Source organism: Podarcis raffonei, chromosome 2 (assembly GCF_027172205.1).
Source record: "Podarcis raffonei isolate rPodRaf1 chromosome 2, rPodRaf1.pri, whole genome shotgun sequence".
Taxonomy (NCBI): Eukaryota; Metazoa; Chordata; class Lepidosauria; order Squamata; family Lacertidae; genus Podarcis; species Podarcis raffonei.
Window position 1 is genome coordinate 48112684 of NC_070603.1, and position 16841 is coordinate 48129524.

General features: G+C 41.4%; 1 long non-coding RNA gene across 3 annotated transcripts; it reads right to left on the reverse strand.

Annotated features, from left to right (window-relative positions):
- Window positions 1-228: 228 nt before the first annotated feature.
- LOC128407740 (uncharacterized) lies at window positions 229-4797 on the reverse strand. 3 transcript variants are annotated; one of them, XR_008328870.1, is made up of 4 exons: window positions 4456-4797; window positions 2491-2608; window positions 1266-1372; window positions 229-639 (listed from the first exon to the last, which is right to left on the reverse strand). It is a non-coding gene; the product is annotated as an uncharacterized LOC128407740 (long non-coding RNA). The 3 variants fall into 3 exon arrangements; XR_008328872.1 differs by lacking the exon at window positions 4456-4797 and adding an exon at window positions 4063-4147; XR_008328871.1 differs by lacking the exon at window positions 4456-4797 and adding an exon at window positions 2926-3365.
- Between the last annotated feature and the right edge of the window lie 12044 nt (window positions 4798-16841).

Below are 16841 nucleotides of genomic sequence, written 5' to 3' on the forward strand. Positions count from 1 at the left end.
TGTCATACAGCAGTCATTTTGTGAAGTGGATATTCTATGCTTCTCCTGACAATCATTTAGAGCTTAGTCTATCATGTGTTTCTTCTACTGCAGATTCTGTTGCCCTATGAGGCAGTTTCCCGTTCGATCCTTAGAGACCCTGTATATTATATATTTTGTAATTTCTTTAATGATTGGTTGGCTGTAAAAAATATTTGGTTGATTTAAGAAAATGAAAAATACGGTCTATCAACAGAATAAACAAGTTTTATTTTATTAATCACTTGCCTTTTAACTGATTCATAGGTGGCTCATCTGAAATACATGTGCTCATTGTTGCTTGATCTTTCAGTGCCTTTCACCATGGTGTCCTCCTGGATATCATGTAAGGCATCCAGTCTTCATGTAAGGTTGGGATTTACCCAAGCTCTTTCTCCTCCTTTTCAATAATTTCTTCCTGAAATGGCTGCAGTCAGCCAACAAAAGAGAGTCAAAGGAAAAACTGATCTGTCCATTTTCTCCTGTTCCCTGAATAGTCTGATCTTGCTCTCTCCTTCCTTGCTTGGTTTCTGCCCAAAAATGGCTGCTGCCAATCAATAAAGCACAAACAAGCGAGGAAGTATGGAAATGGGCAAACTCCAGATGTTCAGATATATGAATCTGTGGAGTGTATAGTGAGATTTGGGCATGATTCTTTACATATGGTTACGGGAATTTTCATATAGCAAGTGGTGTTCCGGTTTGCGAACTTTACCTCAGTCTATGAACAGAAGCCAAATGGTGGAAGGGCACTGGCGGCGGGAGGCCTCATTAGGGAAAGCACGCCTCGGTTTAAGAACAGATTTGGTTTAAGAACGGACTTCAGGAACAGATTAAGTTCGTAAACCAAGGTACCACTATATTCCCAAAATTTCAACCAAAGGCAAAATGCACATAGTCATTTAGCAGATGCGGCTATCAGAAAACAGGAATGGTTTCCGGCAAATTCCATTCTTCCTTTCTTTCTTTCCCTCTGCCCCCATTTACTGAATAACCTAAAATTTTAAAATGCTGAAGAATGAGAACAATCTTCAGAAACTACAGAGCAATCAAAGTTCCCCAACATCAAAGCAGAAAAGACATGAAACAGGACTTTGTCAGGACTTTGACACTGTAGTGTGTTGACATCATTCGCTCCTAATCCTCTGGGTCCAGATTGCACTTTCTTAATAGTAAAAAAGATGATATGCTAAGGACACTTAAGCATCCCACAATAGAACTGAATTATTCAAACATTATATTTCCACCCTTGCTTTTCTATGAACAGTGAAAAAACTCAACCATACAATATGGAGAGTGCCTCCTTGGACCATCAAAGATGTTGTTTGATGCTTGAAGCTGCTGTAGTAAGCATCTAAGTAAACAGAATAGCGAGTCATTCAATCCATTATACTGACCTAGGACTAATTCATTGTTTCTTGCTGACACTGATGATACTAATAATAATAAACTGAAACTAATCATATAGAAGCCTCAGTACTTCCCTAAAAAGATTCAGTGTGCTATCCAAACTGAAAAGTGTGCCAATGATGCCATCATTACACAGGGAAAATGATTAATTTTCTTGGAAAAAGCATGTTATCAGAAAGAGAGAGATTCACTCTGACTAGGAACTAGCGTTTATTAGTTTTAAATGTGCAGTAATTAAAGAGAAGGAGCTCTCTAGAATACAAAGGATCAGGATAGCTGCAAAATGCTGATAGGCTGACTACAGTACAGTTCATATTCTTTGGCTTTACCAGCTAACATTTAAACTCCCTGAGGTTGTGAACAATTCATTGGTTCAAGAGAGTATCTGATGAGCAGCTTGATCCTATAAAGCAGCTTTGGCAGCCGTAGGGCAAGCAGTGGTTTGCAGCTAAAATAGCATGCTCTTCTTGGAAAAAAAGGCAGAGAACGGCAGCATTTTTTATACAAAAAATACAGCTCCAGGACTTTAAATACTTCATAGGAGGCTCTGTCTCAGGATGTAACCACCCATGCCCCTACTTATCTTGCTTTACATCCTTCAGATAGACAAATACTTATTCATCGCCTTTGTATAAGTATTGGGGATGAAAACATTCACCAGTAGTAACTGTTGTACTGGCAGTGGGCCTGGGTCAGATGGCTCCACTCTTCATTCCGACACTGAGACCTCTAAGTCCAAGCCTAAGAGGTTCTGTGCAGCTACATCAGTGAATCAGCATACAGAATCTGACTGTCATTGACTTCAAGTACAGTTTTTATGCAGTTATAGAAAGGTAGCCGTGTTGGTCTGCCATAGTCAAAACAAAAAAATATTTTCCTTCCAGTAGCACCTTAAAGACCAACTAAGTTAGTTCTTGGTATGAGCTTTCGTGTGCATGCACACTTCTGAAATGCATGCAACACGATCTAGATGCATGGAATTTGACTTCATCATGGATATGCCTATCTGGAGCTGCACGCATGCCTGCTAATCAACCAGCAAGTCAGGCTGTATTCACATACCTTTGATCAATTCAAAACAAGTAGAATGAGAAGTTGATTTTCCACCAACCAAGCTAGGCAACCTTCTCCAAATACCAATCTATTATAGGGTAATCCACATAAGTCACACTTTACTGGGCTGTAAAGAAGAAAGGAAGTAAGAAAATCAAAGAGGTCATTGAAGAGACAGATCTAGACAGCCTAAAAAAACCTCAGAGCTACATCATACATGACCAAGTTTTGACACAAACAACACTTCTGTGTATAAAACTGTAATGACCTAAGCATGTGTTGGCACATTGGCTGACCACACAATTGTATGTTGTGCTGTATGGGCATGCATGTTCATGCCATTTGTAAGGCTCATAATTCTGAATCATGTCTCCCGCTGCTCAATTTAAACCCCCTTACGCTGTGTAATGCCTGGATTGGGTAAAATATTACATGGACATTAACCTTCTCAGAGTCTTCTCAGAGCATCTTTTGATAAGTATGGGAGTCAAACACCTTCAGGTCTATGAAGGTGATGTACAAGGGGGCGTCTCTGTTCTTGGCATTTCTCCTGCAGCTGGCACAGTGAGAAAATCATGTCAGCTTTTAACCTCTGAGCCCCAAATTGCATTGTGACTTAGGATAGATCCTGTCAGCAAGTGACCGTGATCTGTTGAGAGCTGCATGACCCAAGGCTTTCCCCACAGTACTCAGCAGGGAGGTTTCACAGTAGTTGTTACAGTCGTGACCGTCACTTTTGTTCTTGTAGAGGGTCACAATGCTGGAGTTACCCATGTCTTGTGGGACAGATTCTGTTTTCCAACACTGCAAGAGAAGGCTAAGGAGGAGTTGAGGCCAACTTTCAGCAGTTCTGTTGAAATTCCATCCTATCCTGGGGCTTTCCCACATGCATTGATGGCATTATTCAGCACTGCAAGGGAGTGAGGGACATCCAGCCCTTCCAAGACAGGCAGAGTCTGGATGCTGTCAGTTGCTGTGTTGAAGACCATGTTTTACTGTGAGTACAGTTCTTGGTAGTATTCTGCTCATCGCTTCATCTGCTTGCTGCAGTCTGTGATGGTTTCTCCAGACAAGGTTTTCAGTGGTGTAGTTTTCCTGACTCTTGGTCCAAAGGCTTTCTTCATGCCTTCATCCATTTTGTGAGTATTGCCAGCGTCAGCAGCAAGTTGAATGCTCTGACACAGCTTTAGCCAGTATCCATCAGCACATTGTCTGGCAATCCACTGGGCATTGCTCCTTGCCTTTGTCAATGCAGAAAGCATCTTCTTGCAGGGTGCATGCTTGTGGTTCACAAGAGCCTCATGCTTTGCAGTAATAACAGGCTTCATATTCTTTGAATTGAATTTATTGTGGTCCCAAACCAGACTTGCGTACTGTACTAAACAATTAAGAAGCACAATGAAATTAAATTTAAATAAACAATCAATATAACAATAAACAATACAATTATGGCAGCAGTTAAAATATGGTTTAAGTCTTAATCTCTACAATATTATCTATAATTTGCTTCTAAGGCCTTAGTCTTTACAATAGCACAGCTTGTTCCCTAAGTTTTATGGCAACCGCGCAAAATTTGGCCACCTTTAACATGATCTCTGGATCCTTGTCCTCTATCAGAGATTTTCAGCATTGAGGCTCGGGCCCACTTGGAATTTTCTGTATAACAGGGGTGATAAATTTTCTGTATAACAGGGGTGATAAAACCAAGCATATATCCCTGTAAAAATGGCATCGTAGTGGGACGTGAGAGACGGTTTCCACTTCTATCGCGCCACAGGGGCAAACTCTGTTTACCCGCGTATCTGACCTGCAACAAGGCAGATGGCAGTATGTTGAATCTAGCGAGGGTAAACGACTGTCTATATTACGGCTTCATATCCTTAATGCCTCCCTCAAACCAGTTGGTGATCTGCTGCTCTCTTTTGTCAAAATAGCTGTGTTGTAGGTTGCCTCTTTCATGTGGTTCTACCTTACTTTGTTGCTGTCTCTAGGGCATTTCAGTAAAGCTTGTTCGACAGAATCAGGGAAGCATTCACAAAGGTCAGGTATGACTGTTCTGGAAGTGTTGATTCGAGGCCACACTTTCTGCTGTGTGCTATAGGCCCTCTTTGGCTGGAGAAGGATCTTGCTTGCTACCAGGGAGTGATCCGTGTCATAGTCAGCACTGTGACAGCTCTGTGTGACATGAACACAACTCAGTGCCAATCACCTGGTGATAATCAAGTCCAGCTGGTGCCAGTGGCCTGACCTTGGGTGTCTCTAGAACACTTGTCATTTTGCCTTGGTGGAGAAGAATGTGTTTGTGATGCAGGGACTGTGATACAAGCACAACTGAAGCAGCCTTTGTGCAGTCTCATTCATGCTGCCAGTACCAAAGTATCCTATGTGGTTGTTCCATGTGTGGTTATCATCTCCAACTCTGGCACTGAAATCTCCCAGCGGGAATAGGTTTCTCAGGCTGGGACCCTTCTGACAGCCTGGTCTAGTTTCTCATAGAACTGTAAATCAGAGTACATAGTCAGAGCGTAAATGTTCAAGATGTTAACCAGACTGGAGATGGTTGAGGAATCCTGAATCCTACAGAATATTTATAGAAATATCTGTATGTTCTGTTAGATGTAACAGCCTAATGAAGTTAATTTTGAGCTGTGCTTCTGCAGATGATAACAAATTGATACCTGATGAATTAAGCAGTAGATTTTAAATAGGGCATATGGTAACATACTGAATGCAAGGTCAGAGTGAATTATGGATCTATTAATCACAATGATTATGTTCAAACAGCATCTTTTTAAGCTTCCACTGCAACCTGCAGTTTTTAACAAAGTACTAAAAAGTGCTTACACAATTACTTTTTAATAGTTCTTTTGGTGAGCATGAGTGTCTTGCTAACCAAAGGCATGGCAGATAAATACTTATTATATTATTTATGATAATACTACTACATACGTATGCCCACCCTTGGTTTTCCAAATTAGAAGAAAATATTTTAAAGATTTTTAATAACTTGCATTTTCACAACAGAAGGGAAATCCTGAAATGTACTCCCCTTATGTGGTGGCAATTTCCTCACATAATTTGTTTGGACCTACCACTCACCTAGTTCAGCTTGCTTTGTGGTCTTTTAAATGTACAGCTACCTTGAATACAAGGGACGCGGGTGGCGCTGTGGATTAAAGCCTCAGCGCATAGGACTTGCCGATCGAAAGGTCGGCGGTTCGAATCCCCGCGGCGGGGTGCGCTCCCGTTGCTCGGTCCCAGCGCCTGCCAACCTAGCAGTTCAAAAGCACCCCCGGGTGCAAGTAGATAAATAGGGACCGCTTACTAGCGGGAAGGTAAACGGCGTTCCGTGTGCTGCGCTGGCTCGCCAGATGCAGCTTGTCACGCTGGCCATGTGACCCGGAAGTATCTGCGGACAGCGCTGGCCCCCCGGCCTATAGAGTGAGATGGGCGCACAGCCCTAGAGTCTGGCAAGACTGGCCCGTACGGGCAGCGGTACCTTTACCTTTTTACCTTTACCTTGAATATACTCCTCATCTTGAAAAACAAGCCTCAGTGATTAACTGAAACTTTAAATTAATTAATATTTTGCGTAACTGTCATACTTATTTGATTTTAAAATCAATATTATTGTATTTGAACATGTTTAATAAAGATAACATTCCCCTTGACTGAATAACACTCAAGTCATCAAAGGTGCATTTCCTGAAACAACAGATGCACCCAGTTTGTTCAGAGTAAAACCCACCATCCGTATTGAATTCTGGGGAGAGCCCTACATAACAATTATTCAAAATGTGACAAAATGTAACCATGTACTTAATGAATTTATGCTTCCTGAAACTCCTTCACAAAATGTTGTCTGTATTAAAATGTCAAATATATCAGCACACAATTCTTTCTCCGAGATATTTGTGAACTTGGAGCTAAAATACATACACATTATATATAGTCCTCTATTCTTTTTCTAGGCTTTCCCTTTTGTTTTACAAGATGCAGAACCTCTGAGTGTGTCATTTGAGGGGGAAGGTGATGAAGACTTGACCCTCATATGATTTACCTTAAGTCTTAAGACTTGACCCTCATATGATTTACCATCACCAAAATTATATTTGCCACGCACCCACCCACCGACTGAAGCTGCTTTTACCCCACATGAATTGAAGATGTGGCTTAAAGATATGTGTGCATTTTATCTCCTTTTTATTCCATTGCAAAAAGATTTGTGGGTTTCCTATAGGCAACTCGTTGGCCACTGTGAGGACACAGTTATGGACTAGATGAACATTTGGACAGATCCAGCAGGAAGGGCTGGCTCAAGACATTTTGGCACCTGAGACAGACCTCAAAATGGGGGGGGACTCCCCGCCAGGGAGTAAGAGTCAGGGAAGATCTACATCAGGAGCAATGGGGAGGAGGAAAAGATCAACATTGGGATCTGCTGACCTGGTGGACGTTTCCACCTGAGGCAGTTGCCCCACCTAGCCTCATAGGTGGGCCAGCCCTCCAGCAGGCCACTTCTTGAGTTCTTATCCATTTCTCTTCCAGAATACACCGAAGAATCAAAGGTATTTTATTAGTTCTTTTTCAGGACATTCCTATTTGACACAAAAGTTCAGAATACCAAATTAATCAAAATAACCAAATATATATAAGAGATTAAGCCAGATATAGATAGCACAAGGGGTTCATTCTGACTGTACAGCACACCACATCAGATATTCATTCAGATCAAAAACTATGATGGACTTCCAAGTTTGCTTTATCTCTGTTAGGACATGCTACTATGGAAAAATCCCAGATCCACTGCATTTGGTGACATGAGTTTTGAGAGGCTCTGCTATTTAAATAGAAACAATCAACACTATGTACAACATTTCCAAGAACTACTCGGCGTATTATTAAGCCATTTTAGGTCCAGTTTCTATGCTCCTCCTGTGATTTGGCTACGAATAATGGATTGGAATAATCAGCTTCCTAATTTAATCTAACTCTACTTATGTCTGATTTGGACCAAGCTGCAGTAAGTTTAAACATGGGGTCACCAAAGTAGACCCCAGGTGTGCAATGTCACGCTTTCTGAATTCCCACTGGCACCTGCAAAACCTCTGGCACTCCCCACACTGCCCCTTAATCATGAGTTGGTGAGGGCAGGTGCTATTTTCCGCTTGAGAAGTGCATAGAGCTGAAGGAGAAAGCTGAAGAAATGACACTCTTTCCCAATTTCTCTTACAGCTCTCTGGTTGACAAGACTCAGGTCACCACCTGAGCAGCTGAACAGAAAGCAAACTGACCAAGGGGTTAGGAAGGAAAGCAGGGCAATCTGAGAGATCAGGGGAAGGAGAACAGAGCAGTCAGCAGAGTGGTCCTGAAGGGATCTGGCTGGAAGTGTTTTTGCAGAAGGAGAGGAAGCTGGGCAAGAAGCCACTTCCTCTCAAGAAGAACCTGGCAATTGCCAGTAGGAGGGAGGAGTAGGTGGAGGCTATAAATGGCCTCATTGAGGGGGGGGGGCTTCTCTTTCACATCCTGTGGGATCTCAGGAGAGAGAGGGGGCTTTAAGAGTGGGTGAGTTCTTTGACCCCTTGCAGGGGGACAGGTCCAGTTTGCCTTATGCAACACTAGGGACTCAGGGGTGTTCATTTTCATATGTCAGTCAAAATCTGACCAAAAGGGCAGAGACGCTTCAGTCATCCTTAGACCATTTCCTGCTCATGGTCTCTATCCAGTACAAGGCTACATGAGAGTATGGCCTAGTGATGAGGGCCAGCTGTTCATTCGCCAAGATTGCTCACTAGACATCAGGTAATGGGGGCGCTCAGGAACAGCCTACACACCCTTGGTCTGCCCCCAAAGAGTATTCCATGCACTCCTTCCCTATTGGAGCAGCTACTTGGGCAGCCCACTGGGGCCTCCACGAGGCACAGTACCCTATAGGCCACTGGCGTTCCAGTGCATATAAGGGCTATGTCTGTCCTTCTCAGGAAAGTCCAAGTGCAAGTAATCTTTGACTGTTTTAGGCTGGAAATGTCTATGGATTGTTGAGCACAGTATTGTGCACTGGGCAGAGCAGCATGTGAGTTCAGTGCTATGGTCACAGCAACTCAACCTCTTGCCGTGGGCACACATTTCCTGGATCTCCAAAGGGGGGGGTGAGATGCTCCAGGCTATGCCCCTGTTCGATAATTAGCTCCAACACTGAAGCCCTCCTAATTTGCTTGTCATCCATCTGCAAAGGAATGACCTGTGCTTCCAAAATTGTGTCAATCTGGAGCTGGCTGTCAAGAGGGACCTTGTCTGCCTGGCAAATGGTCAGCCATGTGTGTGCATTGCTTGGTTGTTGTAGCTGCAGCGCTGTCACTGGAGGGGAGCTCTCAACCCCACAATATGGATGTGGCTCGATGGCTGTGGCGATCACACAGGGCCCCTGGACGTTTCACCGTCTATTGATCCCTGTGCCACCACTTTATTTCTCGCTGCCACCACCCAGGCCCTACCTGGTAGAATACTGAGTCCAGCCAGGGTTAAGTTGGAACATAAACTTCTGTTTATTTGTTGCAGTTTAACAAGCGTGTGGTTTCATAAACGGTCTCAGTCAATTACAATCATGGGATGCCTATCCAGACCTATAACTTCCGCCACCTGCTCTCACTCACTAAACTACCCCTCAGATATTTACTTGTCTTCCTAGCTCCTAACTGTTCCTGACTCAGCTTATTTCGCTACACTAACTCAACCTACCCACAGACTCTATTCCAATTCACTCCCACTCCAACCAACCACCCAACTCCCAATGAATCTCCCTTCGCCCCTCCCAGAGCCGGTTTTATAGTCCCTCTGACTCCACCCCCTGGGTTCTGATTGGGTAACCTGTTTAACTATTTCACCTCCAGCGCTCTCATATGTTCACGTCACAATGGCAAGCCAATAAAACTATGGCTTGCTTCATGGTTGTCCAGGGTGGCCTTGAGATCCATCACCCCTTGATCAGATTTAAGTGCATGGACATCTTTAGCCTGGATGGAGTGCACCTATCAGAAAGTGGCAAAGATACCTAGCTTAAGGATCTTTGCTCAGGCCTTCTGGATTGGCTGCGGATTAGTAGGAGTTGGACCATGGTATGGTCCTCCCTTGTGGCAGAAATGGCATTGGGTGGGCAGGATCATCATAATAAAGCCCCCTGCCATAAGGGGCCTGGGCAGAGGATCAGGTATGGCATGTCCTAAGATCAGGTTAAGTCCTCGGCCTGGCTGGAATCTCTCACCCCAGTCACCCAGTGGGACTTCCAATGCTTCACTTGCATCATGACTCTCATGATTGACTCTCATGGAAGTGATTTGGGTGCTTCCCAACTCCATTGGAGTGTCATTCCATCAGCAAGGGCTGAATGGAATGAGAATATGATCCTTGCCCTATTGCCATGCCAACCCCACATACCTGCTGGTAGTCAGTAAAGATTTGGCCTGATTTTCACCCAACATCTGGTATCTTGTCTCTGTTACATATTTCAGGCCACAGAATGTACCTGCCTGGGCAATGAAAATTTAAGTTGGAAATATTCTTAACACATGTGTGGGAGAATGTTTCCCCAACTTAGGTGGCATTAGATGACTTTTCATGCCGATAAGTGCACTGAAATTTGGCAGTGGCAAGAATTAAAGCAACACAACTGCAGTGGCCAGACGGTAAAAAGCAAGGCGGCAGCAACTGATTTCTCTCTCTACACAACCACACTCTTGTACCTGATGCAGTAACAGGAGTATATATACATATTTTCATACACACCATCTGCTGCTTGCTTTGAAAAAACCTAGGTGTCAGGTATCCACCTACACATAAACAAATTTCTACATTACACAGGCTCTCATGCACCATTTGTTTCTGATGTTTCCAAAGAAACAGCATGAAAAACTTGAAGGTTTTATCCAGAGTGTTTCTATAGACTTGTAACACCTAGGTACTAACATCTCTTCTGCAGGAGACACCCACCCGGCATACGCGTTTAAAAATTTAAAGTATATTTGAAGCACATTCCTGTCCCCCACAAATAATTCTGGGCATTGTAGTTTGTTAAGGGTTGCTGGGAATTGCAACTCTGTGAGACGTAAACTACAGTTCCCAGAATTCTTTGAGGGAAAGAATGCATTTCAAGTGTGCAGTAAAGGTATAATGTGTACACAAGCCCAGTTTGGTTAGCCATCACAACAGTTTCAGACTTTTTGCTGCAAAATCAATCCTAGAGGTAAAAAGAGAACAGAAGCTATTCTATTACGTTATTATCACAACAATAGCTTTTTAAAAGTTTCTACATGCTGGGAATATACTTTGATCACAAACCAGAAGGATAAAAGGATAGGCTCCTTGCTGCTATAGTACTGTTAAAAACAATTGTTTTTGCATTCAGTTACTGGCTTTGATTTATGGCTATTTTTGAAATGTTTGCTTTCAGTGCTTTCTCTTTCTTCCTGTCCCTAGTTATTGGCTCAGTTCAGACAATCATATCTCAAAATAATAGGCCAATATATACGTGAAACTTTGCCATGCATGCAGACCCCATTTTCATTGTGTTTGTGGCCCACAGCAGTTAAACAGAGGAGTTTCCAGTAAGCTATGGTTTACAATTTTGTCTGAACCAAGAAATATAGGTTGAGAACATGCCTGGATCATAGAACAAAATATGAATTTGTTTTAAGATCTGACCTCTGCCGAACCTGGTAACAATGGTTTTCCCATTTGGACAAAACAAGTTAATCAGAGACGGTTTAGTTTAATCATGATTTGAGTGATGGGAGGAGAGAAAGGACTGTGTGGGCAAAAGCGTCATTTATATTAAGCTGAAGTATGATTGTCCAAACATGTCCATTATGCGTGTGTTATGTGAAAGTGCTTACCTGCATCTGGGAGACCAGACTTGCTTTTACGTTCTTAATAGCACATGATAGTATTTGTTATGATAAAAGCATTGTTGAAATGCAGTTGTTTATAGAGATGAAGTCAAATTCATGTGTGTTTACTTTTATTTCATACCACTAGTCTAACTGATGCTTACATGTTTTCTCGTCCACAGTCCAGCTAATCACACCCAGCCTTTCCTATTCATTACCCTACAGGTTTATTTATTTGATTTATATTCTGCTCTTCCTCCCAAAGGAGCCCAGGGTAGCAGATACAGCAATGATAAAACAATGAGAACATAACAACTAAAAACAGTTTAAAACATAGTTTTAAAAAGCATTTGACACATTCTCAACCTGTGATTACAGGGTTGCCAGGAAGAATGTCTATCAGCCATCAAATAACTGGGTGAATATGAATGCTTTTAAATGTCTCATGAAAAGCCAATAAAAAGGAAGACAGATGCCCCTCACCAGGGACAGCACACCACAAATGGGGAACTACCACTGACAAGGCCCTGTAGCTGCCAGTCAGGTGGCCCCAGGCAGGTTTAGTTCCAGTAGGGATTGCAGCTCCCTCAAAATGTACACTGGGCATTTGTTGAGATCTGTTATAATGTCACTCTCTTCCACTGCCTCCCACAGTTTGGTCAGACTCATGTTTGTAGCTTCGAGAACAATTAGGCTATGTAAAGGAAACTATATATGCCACCCACCGAATTTAATTCAATGCATGGGTGTGTATTAGGCCAGGAACTGAGGTTAAAACCTAGGAAGAAATAAAATGTTTGATCTTCCCCACCGCTTTAATTTTTATTCCCTTAATTCTGTGTTTGTTTGTTTTTTAATGCTGAAAAATGTTTCTTAATTTTTTTGCAAATATTTCTTTCATGTTTTTGAGCTACAAAGCTTGGAAATGAATCTTGCCCTATTAAGAGTGAGGCAGTACCTTAGGGCGTTTGTGAGTAGGGAGTCTTCTGATCAGGGTAAGGCACCAGCTATGTGCTTCAGGCTCTGAAATGTGGGCAGCCTGCTAATGCTCTCCCTGGCATAGTTTATAGTTGTATTAACAGCACTGTGTGGGAAACCGCTTGTGAAAGTAGCAGCCCACACTTTACCTGTCTGCAACTGCTATACAGTATCTGCCTCCTCATTTTCAAGGGTATTAAAATTTTATCACAAACATTTAAAGAGGAAAAATACATTGACTTTTTCTGAAAGCAATTTGTTAATTAACATCAAAGGGATGAAATTTGACTTGCATTGCCTGGTGAGTGGCATTCTTCCATAGTCCTGGTTGCTATGGTGATGAAGGAAACTCGTTTGTTCCGGGTCATTCCTAAATTTGCACATGAAAGCATTAGAGATTACTGCTGTCTAATCAAGTTATATGGAAAAGTTTAAAGGGTGGTACCATGTTTTACAGCCATCAGCCCCCAACAGAATAAAATACAATTGCTGAAAAGAGGATTATCTCCTCCTTTTAAAAACATACTAGGAAAGTTCAAAATGCTTTAAAAGCCTATTTTTACCACACATCTTGATTTGTATGATACTTTCTAAACAGAAAGGATCAAATCCTGTTTCTAATAGGGCATTAATGTATGTATTGCCAAACCTGACAGCAGATTCTGCCTAATAGCTAAGAAATATGGATTGCATTATATATTATATTATATAATGCCCTAATTCAACGTTTCCATCTGGAGGATCTTGGACACGGGTGGCACTGTGATCTAAACCACTGAGCCTCTTGCACTTGCCAATCGGTAGGTCAGTAGTTCAAATCTGCACGACAGAGTGAGCCTGTTGCCCTGTCCCAGCTTCTGCCAACCTAGCAGTGCGAAAGCATACCAGTGCAAGTAGATAAAGGTAGTCTGCAGCAGGAAGGTAGTCAAAACGAAATAAAACAAATTTCCTTCCAGTAGCACCTTAGAGACCAACTAAGTTAGTTATTGGTATGAGCTTTCGTGTGCATGCACACGTCTTCAGATACACTGAAACAGAAGTCACCAGGCCCTTATATATAGTGAGAGGGTGGAAAGGGGTATTACTCAGAAGGGTGGTGGAAATGGGTGATTGGTTGATAGGTGTGGTAAATCTGTTGACGACTGTTAACAACTGCAATTGGTCTTACAGAAAAAAGCAAGGGTGAGATGGCGAAAAATATATATTTGTCAGGTCAACGGTGTTTCCGTGCACTTTGGTACTCGTCACGGTCCTCCATGTGCCAGTAGCAATTTAGTCATGTTGGCCACATGACCCAGAAAGCTGTCTGTGGACAAACACCAGCTCCCTCAGCCTGAAAAGTCGCCTTTGACTGGACTTAGCCGTCCAGTGGTCCTTTACTTTACCTTTTACCTTACTTGGAGGATCCATGGAGTACTAATCTTGTTATTCAGGGTCAATTCAAGCAATATTCACTCATGCCCATCCTTTGCTCTGGGGCCACAGATTGCAGCTATAAACCATGCCCAGGACTGGGAAAGTAGTTTATCCCTCTTTCATTAAGGGAGTTTTCTGCTCAAGAGTACATTTTGTTTGGCTTGTTATTTAATTGGTTGACTTTCAGGTCCTTTTTCATTATTATATTTTGGATAAATATAACCAATTTTCCCCCACAGTATGGTTCACAAGTCTTCTTCCAGGGTGTGTTGGCAATGCTCAAGAGTCATTCCTCTTGAAGGTTCTAAAAACTTACCACCTTGCCCTGGTTCCGTAAGCCTTACTTAGTTCATCTTTCCAGACCAAATGGGTTTTTCTGTATTTAGAATGGCACTAAGGCTGAGCTCCTCAGCTAAAGTTAACTTCTGTGATGAATATGTATATTCATTCATATTTATTTTAGTTAATATATTATAATTGTTAAAGTATGAAAAAGGAATTGTCATGTAAGCAATCAAGGAAGGGCCTTTTCTATAAAAGAAACAATTCTTATGGTTCATCTTCTTTTGAAATTTGTTAACCATATGCATGAATCTTTTTCACATAGGATATGAAATATATATGACTCGGGCCATGAAAAATACAAGTGGTCCATATGTTATGGGACGGCAGCTGGATTTAGCACAATGAGTAAATGTAGCAACTCTGGAGCTTTTAGGAGCCTAGTTCTTGGTCCTCATTCTTATGATACATAAAAGGTGGATTTTCTGTTATCAGCCCATGAGCTCTTCTAGAATATGTTTCAGGACTTCTCAGAAAGATAGAATATGTTTAGAAACAAGGTTTTCAAAGGGCCTATTCCTAGTATGGATGAACAAAGTCCTCCAGCTTCATTCTGTTATTATTTCACACTTTTGTTCTGCCTTTCATTCTGCTCTAGTTTCTCCCAGCAAGAAAATAATAATAATGTTGGTAATGCAACCCTCTTGTTTTGTGTGTGTGTGTTGATTATGTGCACATTAAAAAAATAAGTTTTAGGCTTGAGCAAATTTTGAGATGTGTACTTAAAGTCTATATTATTGCCACTTCTCCAGAAGAGAATTTAGATTGAGGTTTATTTATGTCTTTCTTTACTAAGTAACTTTTTTTTTTGAATGGCCACAGGATGTAAATTATTCTTCTTGACACTTATTCCTAATGAATTTGGACATTATTATGGATCAGGAACTAGCTGTTGCAATAATAGGAAAGGTCATCATGCTTGGGTTGTTTTGAGTGCTGGATTTTGTCTGAGGTCTTCAATAGTATACTGTGAAAAATGCAGCATGAAAGAATGAATTGACTATAAAAGTCATGGCACAAATGCAACAGAGTACAATGAATCCGAGCACCACATTTCTGTTGCTAGTGCTACCACTTTTGTACTGTATTTGTATAATGTATCCGTATTCCAACTGGAGTTGTTTTAAATACTCTAAATGCAGCATGTGAGGGCAATTAATTCAAATTGCAAATTACCTTTTGATTCAGTTCAGTTCTTCGCTCTGATTGCCGCTACACATAACTGTGATTTTGCCAGACAAACAACTGCATTTCAGGCAAGTACAAAAGCTGTGTGAAGCCAGCATTTCCATATATGAGATGCGTTGCTTAGTTTGAAATATGTCTTTTTGGCAGAGGATTTCTGGTGACCAGCTACAGCAGCCACTGAGTAACAAAGTGTGAAATGAATACTTGAAATTATACTTGGAGGCTGAAATTTATTATCCTAAAATGTCTCACAATTATGAACAAATTCAGATAAATCAGTCTGGTAAGGAATTGCTGAATACTAAATAGGATTAAATATTTGATAAATATTATTTTTCAGTGATTAATCCAACCAGCTTTAATCACAGTGTTTCATTTCAATTTATTGGCCCTCCTATTTTATTAAGTTCTATGTTGATCCAAGATGACAGTGTTAATTTCTTTCATTATGCTCACAATTTTACATTTTATAAACCATATAGTCACTAATTTGAATCTGTTCATTCTTACAGATATTCTGCCCTGTTTCTTGAACAAAAAGAAGTATCAATGGGGAGGCTGCATTAAAGAGGCAGTCATTTTAGAGGGAAAATGATTTTTCATAAGGCTACCCAGGGTTATCTAAAGAAGCTGGACAGCAGGAGATGCAAGGGAGACAAAATGAATATCCCCCCCCCCAAAAAAAACACTGCATAGTTAAACTAGAGAATACTCAAATCACAAGACATTGTGACAGTGGCCAGCAATTTGTACATAGGTTTAAACCAGCATACCCTCCAACTATTTCTAACCAAAATCTGGGACAACCCACCACCTCCATGCTGCTGCCCCTCCCTTTTGGGACTTTCTGTAGGCATCTGGTTGACCTTTGTGCAGAACAAACATCACAGTTCTGATGCAGCAGCACTGTGCTTGGGTGTGTGTGTGTGTGTGTGTGCGCGTAAATAAACTACAATTCAACAGATGGAAGCTTCTGTTACTACAAATGTAATAAATGCACTAAAACCTACTTTTAAAAAAGTAAACCAAAAATATAAACCAACTAATGTTTTAAATTAAAACAACAGTTACTATGCTACATAGGCAGAGTTTCTACATGGGAAGGCTTTTTGAATTACAGCTTGGAATTTGATTTAGTTTTGTTTCATTCTTAATCACAGCATGACACATAAATATATCTCACAGTTCTGACTGAATTATTTGTAATTTCCTATTCACCCTGGCAAGTATTTCAAGTGATGCTGCTGGATTCCAGAAAGGAGGGTTCAAGGGGAAATTTCTTATTATGACCCATGCCAAAACCCCGTTGAGCTTTACCTAAGCTCATAAACCAGGTTCAACATATTGTGGGTTTCCTATGCCATTTTCTGCAGCAGCACCAGCAGGGTGTGGAGGGCCATTTCTGGTGCCTTCACTAAGCCCCAAAGCCTCACTAACCAGAAGTTGCCAATGAAAAGCCTAAGTATATTACCTTGCGAGAGCTTCTGAGACCTAAGTTATGGGAAACAAACATTATCAGAGATATTTTTACTGGGAATTAACTACTGGTACAGC